The 7,025-nt window shown below is 38.4% G+C and overlaps 1 pseudogene; it reads left to right on the top strand.

The window, feature by feature from the left end:
- Positions 1–4,025: 4,025 nt before the first annotated feature.
- Positions 4,026–4,881, top strand: LOC103231042 (peroxisomal membrane protein PMP34 pseudogene; annotated as a pseudogene).
- The last annotated feature ends 2,144 nt before the right edge of the window (positions 4,882–7,025 follow it).

The raw sequence follows: 7,025 nt of genomic DNA, 5'->3' as shown, positions 1-7,025 counted from the left end.
CTACTGTCATTCTAACAGTCTACCTGTTTTTTGTTTTGCTTCACTTTGTTTGTTTTGTAGAGATAGGCTCTCACTATGTTGCCCAGGGTGGTCTCAAACTCCTGAACTCAAGCAATCCTCCTGCCTAAGCTTCTGAAAGTGCTAGAATTACAGGCATGAGCCACCATGCCTGGTGTACTGTTATTCTATTATGTTCTCATTCTATTAACCTATTATTCTGTTCTGTCCTGACCATAGAGACCAAAGATATTCTTCTTTATGAGAATGGATTTTCCCTGGAGAATATTAAATTCTCATTATCAGCAGAATGGAGAATGGGATAATCTTCAGGCAGCACATGAGGTGGACATTGGTGAACTTGGTCTCTGCATTTTGCAGGCAATTTTGTCTTTACTTCAAGGTTAGTGTCTCCTAGAAGCTAAGGGAAAAGTTGGTGAGAGACTCTAAGGTCTAAGTTAAGTATACGGGCTATAAGAGAAGCCAATTCTGGGCTGGGCCCTGTGGCTCATGCCTGTAATCCCAGCACTTTGGGAGGCTGAGGAAGATGGATCACCTGAGGTCAGGAGTTCAAGACCAGCCTGGCCTACATGGTGAAACCTGCCTCTACTAAAAATACAAAAATTAGCTGGGAGTGGTGGCATGCACCTGGATCTCCAGCTACTCAGGAGGCTGAGGCAGGAGAATCACTTGAACCTTGGAGGCCGAGGTTGCAGTGAGCCACGTTCATGCCCTTGCACTCCAGCCTGGGCAACAGAGCAAGATTTCATCTCAAAAAAAAAAAAAAAAAAAAAGCAGCAGCAGCAACCAATTCTGGCCAGGCACAGTAATCCGAACACTGAAGCAGAAGGATCACTTGACCCCAGGAGTTCAAGACCAGCCTGGGCAACATGGGGAGACCTTGTATCTACAAATAATTTTTATTTTAATTAGCCAGGCAGGGTGGCATGTGCCTGTGGTCCTAGCTACTCAGGAAGCTGAGGTTGGAGGATCACTTGAGCCTAGGAGGTCAAGGCTGCAATAAGCTGTGATTGCACCACTGCACTCCAGCCCAGGTGACAGAGTGAGTCTTGTCTCCAAAAAAAAAAAAAAAAAAGAGAGAGAAAGAGAGAGAGAGAGAGAGAAGCCATTCTATCAATTCTTGTATCAATTGTAAGTTACTCTCTGATTGTACTGCTATCTCCAAGTTTCTCTTAATTCATAGCATTGACTAGTAATCAAGGAAATGCAACTTAAAACCACAATAAAATATACTTTCACATCTTAAAATCAGCAAACAAATTATAAAAGTCTGACAATATTATGTATCAGATAGAATGAGAAGCAAAAAGAATCCTCCGCTGTTGCAGGGAGCATAAATTGGTACTAACATTTTAGAAAACAATTTCTCACCATCTAGTAATGTTGAGAATATGCATATTCTACAACCTAGCCATTCCACAGCTGGGCATGTACTCTGGAGAAACTCTTGAATTGGTACACAAGTAAACAAGTACAAGAATGTTTTTGTGTTGCTTGTATTAGAAAAAAATGGAGAGAATATAACTATCAGTGGGAAAGAGCTAAATGAATTATAACATATTTATATGAGGGACATTTTCAAATAAAAGATAATAAGAATAAAATAAAGTTGCTTAAATTAGAAAACAGATCTCACAAAAACAACTATGAACAAAGCAAGCTGAACAGCAATGCATATGCTTCAATAAATTGTTGTGATAATATAATGTCTTGAATCATATATATGACTTGGAATTTTCCTCTGTTAATTAGAACGTATTCTGGAGGCAAATACTCCTGCTCCCAATCCCCGTGCTGGGAGGTGATGGGTGGAAGCATGAAGGAAGAAAAATAATCCCAGCTGTTACATAAGCTCTCATTTAGTTAATTAATTGGATTAACATCCCACAACCTACTCCTCTTCCCACACATGCTTCCTCTGAGTTTGTTTGATACAGTGATTAAGAGCATGTCGTGCATAGATGGCCTAGATTTAAAGCCCTTCTTCTTGTGTTTTCAGCATTTTACTTAATTATTCTGGGTATCAACTTTCTCACTGAAAAAAATGCAGTTAACAAGATTTACTTTTCATTAACATTGTGGTAATAAGCAACTTAATCTAGGTGAAACTTAGTGCCTAGTAAATAAGTACTACATAAATGGTAGTGATTATGGAGCCTCTCACAGTTTCTACTGGTAAGAATACCTCCCATCTCTGCTTCAGGCTTCTCTCATCTGTTCTGGGGCATGGTTTCTACTCTGGTTTTTCAAGATGCTCCCATGCAAATTACGTATTTCAGAAATTTCATTGAAATCTAGTCCACGGGTAGGTGAAGACTTCTTAGATATGATACCAAAATCACAAACAAAATAAAAACAATAAAATGTACTTTATCAAAATTAAAACTTTTGTACTTCAGGGAAACCATCAAGAAAGTTAAAAGGCAATGCCTTGAAAAAAAATATTTACAACTCATTTATCTGATAAGAGAATTGTATATAGAATATATAAAGAATTCTCACAGCTCAGTAGGAACACGAAATGGGCAATGGATCTAAATAGATTTATCCAAAGAAAATATACAATGGCCAATGGGTATATTAAAAGATGGTCAGTATCATTAGCCAGATAGTCAATAATAGGAAAATGTAAATAAAACCACAATGAGATACCACTTCATATCTACTAGAAGGGGTATAACCAAAAAGAGAGTTGGGGAGGATGTCAAGAAACTGGATCCCTCCTACATTACTGGTGAGAATAAAAATTGTTAAATGTGCTTTATAAACAGTTTGGCAGTTACTCACAATGCCAAAGATAGAATTACCATATGACCCAGCAATCCCACTAAATATATACCCAAGATAAATGAAAACATATGTCCACACAAAAACTTGCATACAAACTTAGATAAAAACATTATTCATGACAGCCAGAAAGTAGAAACAACCCAAATGTCTATCAACTGATGACTGGATAAATAAAATATGGTGTTCATACAATAAAATACTATTGAACAATAAAAACAGAATGAACCACTGATACATGCTGTACTATGTGTGAACCTTGGAAACGTTACACTGAGAGAATGCAGTTTAAAAAAATTGTATAATTTCATTTATATACAATTTCAGAATAGGCAAATCTATAGAGGTGGAAAGTAAATTGGTGGTTGACAAGGGCTGGGAGTGAGGGGAGCTTGAAGCAAAATGGTGAGAGACTGCTGACAGATACAGGAGTTTTTTTTTGGGGGGGGTAGTGGTGATGATAAAAATGTTCTAATGTTGATTGTGATGATAATTGTACAACTCTGTGAATATACTCCAAACTACTGGATTTTACATTTCAAATTGATGTATTTTATAGTATATGAATTATATCACAGTCAAACTGCTTTTTAAAAATCTGATGCACAGAACACTTCTCCTTTCTCAGGCCTGTCATGGATTTAGTCCTTTTGTATAACTTTCTTACCACTTTAATGAGATTTTTGAAAGGGGTAGCAAATGTGCTTGCTCAGTCCACTCTTGATTCAGAAGCTTTGGAGGGATTATTTTTAAAAAGAACGGCCCCAAAAATATAGAGGACACACAGAAGTTATTGAACTATATACGTCACACAGGAAATGCAGATGAGTTCATAAAAAAAAAAAAAAAGCTTGAGTCACGCGTGAGGGAAAAGAAAACCAGTTTGGTTTGTTATTTCTCTAAGGTGTAAGGCAACTTAATGAGAACTTGTTGGTTTGTTATTTCTCTAAGGCGTAAGGCAACTTAATGAGAGAACTTGTCCTCACAACTCTGTGCTTCTCAAAAAGTACAACATGGTTTTAAGGAGTTTTCTGTTGAAATATGTAACAGAAAGTTAAAAATGAAGGAGGAGCCTTTCCTAACTCCACTGGCTGCGGCATCTGTGGGAAAAGTGTGGCTGGGTCTTCGAGGAGCCACACCAATGGCCTCCCCCGCTGTCCTACAGAAGCCTGGTCCACGCCGTGGTCAGAGCCGGAAGCGTGACAGCAATGACAGTTTTTTCCCCTAGATACAGCTAGACTTCAACTTCAGGTTGGTGAGAAAAGAAAATCCAAAACTACACACATGGTGCTCCTGGAGATCATTAAAGAAGAAGGACTCCTGGCACCATATCGAGGGTGGTTTCCAGTGATTTCCAGTCTCTGCTGCTCCAATTTTGTCTATTTCTACACTTTTAATAGCCTCAAAGCAGTCTGGGTCAAAGGTCAACGTTCTACCACTGGAAAACATCTGGTAGTTGGGTTTGTTGCAGGAGTAGTTAAGGTGTTACTAACAACTCCACTCTGGGTGGTAAACACCAGACTGAAGCTGCAAGGGGCAAAATTTAGGAATGAAGACATTGTACCAACGAACTACAAAGGTATCATTGATGCTTTTCATCAGATCATTCGAGATGAAGGAATCTCGGCTTTATGGAATGACACAGTTCCCTCATTGCTGTTGGTCTTCCACCTCGCCATCCAGTTCATGTTTTATGAAAGTTTAAAACAGCAGCTTTTAAAGAAACGGATGAAGCTTTCTTCCTTGGATGTGTTCATCATTGGTGCAGTAGCCAAAGCGACTGCCACCACGCTCACCTATCCCATGCAGACAGTACAGTCAATTCTGAGGTTTGGGCGTCATAGACTAAACCCAGAAAACAGAACACTGGGAAGTCTTCGGAATATTCTCTATCTTCTTCACCAATGAGTAAGGCGTTTTGGAATACTAGGACTCTACAAAGGCCTGGAAGCCAAACTGCTGCAGACAGTCCTCACTGCTGTTCTCATGTTCCTCGTTTATGAGAAACTGACAGCTGCCACTTTCACAGTTGTGAGGCTGAAGCTTGCACAAAAACACTGAGATGCCTTCCCTTGAAAAATTCCGAAGATTCTCAAGAGGGAGGTTTCCTCGTGAGTGAAGAGAATTGATTCTCCTTTGACTCTGGCTCCTGCTACCACAAATGATACCCTCATTGACTTGAAAAGCATCCAAGGGTGAACAGGGAGTTTGGCCAACTGGACCTGTTGTCACCTTAATTGTCATGCTGACTGGTTGGATTTTGGGGTGGCAGTTGGACGAATATGAAAAAAAAAAATTGTTGAAAACCTAAAAATGAAAGTTTGTGTTTATTGGTTTTCTTAAGAGAAATGGACTATTTTGCTCTCATGTGTAATATTTTCTATTTAAATTTTTCTTAAATATACCAGCTGTTTTCTTTCCCTGAACTCTCCCCCAGGTTCTAGGACAAATTTAATAACATGTAATTCTCCTCAAATACTTTTGTATGTCTCAGTGTTGGCGTTTTCCTCCCTAAAACTAACATTAGGGCTGTGCCATAGGCATGGCTTGACTTTTGTTGGGCTTTTGTTTTCCTGCTTAAGGAGAGGTGTCTTTTTAGGATATGAGCGATTTCTTGTTTTGAAATGAAAATTGTTCATCCAAAATGCTTCTCTTATAAACTATTGGTAAATGTCACTTATTCATTAGTGTTTGACATAATTTTTAGAATATTTACTTTGAATCAATCCTTTCATTACAAAAGACTTGAAGTTTTGTGTCCATCCTTACAAGCCCTGGTCAGTCAAGTCCCAATAAATGGTCAGCACAAAAAAAAAAAAAAAAAAAAAAAAGGAGGAGGAGATACCAGAGCTGATATGTATATTGTTCTCATAATAGTATACACAATTAAGGGAGCTTGGACTCATCCAAGAATGTTTCAGGGGGGTGACTATGGGATCCCTAACCATGTAGAGGGGTGAAGGGGGCCAACACTCTCTTATTCTGCTATAGTAACCAGAGTACTTTCAAATCCAAAGACTTCTCAGCATTTTTACGCCTATCTTAAAACTTTAATTGGTAAGATTTCACATATCAGACTCTAGATTCTTGCAGTTAGTGACATTACTCCTCTTTTACATGCTGCCTGAATTCCTCTCTTATCCACTAACAAGTGGTCATCTAACCTCTGTTTCAATATTTACAGTGATAGGGAGTTAACTACAAAACATCTCACTCTATATTTGTACAGCACAGTTGGCTAGAAAGTTCTTCCTCACATTGAGACAAATTCAGTTTTTCTGTAACATTGACATATGTAGTCCTAGAGAGACTTTCGTTTCTACCCAAAATAGGCTTTTCCATATAGCAACCTTCTTGAAGGCAATTATCATGGATTTTTCAACATCTCCTCTAGGCTAAGCATCAGAAGTTTCTTCAGTGGCCCCTTATGTGACATGGCTTTAAGAAGTTCATTGCCATCTTGATTATTCTTAAATTCTCTGGTAGCTAAGCCAAGTTTATTTCCACATGCAAAAAAGATGGATGGGTGGTAAGGCCTATGGTCCTGAACTAGTAAATGAATTAACATATGTGAAAGTATTTTTACAACTTAAAACACTTTGTAAACATAAGATACTATTAAAACATATCTACTTCATAGAAGGCAACTTAGCAAAGCATATTAGAAACTTGCAACTCAAAATATGGTCTAAGGATACACCTGGCATCACTTGGAAGCTTGCAAGAAACAATTTCAGGCCCACCTCGTATCCATTAAATCCCACCTGCATTTTGACAAGATCTCCAAGTGTTTCGTTTGCACATTAAAATCTGAGGAGCCCTGTAAGCTTAAAAATGTGCAAACACTTTCACTAAGCAGTCTTCGTTTTTAGGTATTTATCCTAAGAAAATGATTAGGTTACATACACAGCATTTTTATAACAGCAAAAGCTTACAAAGAACTTAAAGGTCTACTAATAGAAAATTGGCCAAGGTGCTTTATGGTTCATCTATGGATACACCATTTGCCAGTCAAGGCTAACTCTGTAAAGCAAACTGGTTCTTCTCAGTTGGTGCTACTGCCTAGAAGATGCCTGCTCCTCAGCCGATGCATGCTACCATGAACACAGATGTATGTTTAGTTGACACAAAAGGGCATTAATATCTCCACATCAGTTATCCCTGGAGGAGAACTAAGCCATCTGCCTCAATCATCTTTTAAGGGTTCAGTCAGTTTAAAA

The sequence above is a fragment of the Chlorocebus sabaeus genome, chromosome 25 (assembly GCF_047675955.1).
Source record: "Chlorocebus sabaeus isolate Y175 chromosome 25, mChlSab1.0.hap1, whole genome shotgun sequence".
Classification (NCBI taxonomy): domain Eukaryota; kingdom Metazoa; phylum Chordata; class Mammalia; order Primates; family Cercopithecidae; genus Chlorocebus; species Chlorocebus sabaeus.
This window is presented reverse-complemented; position numbering and strand designations above follow the sequence as displayed.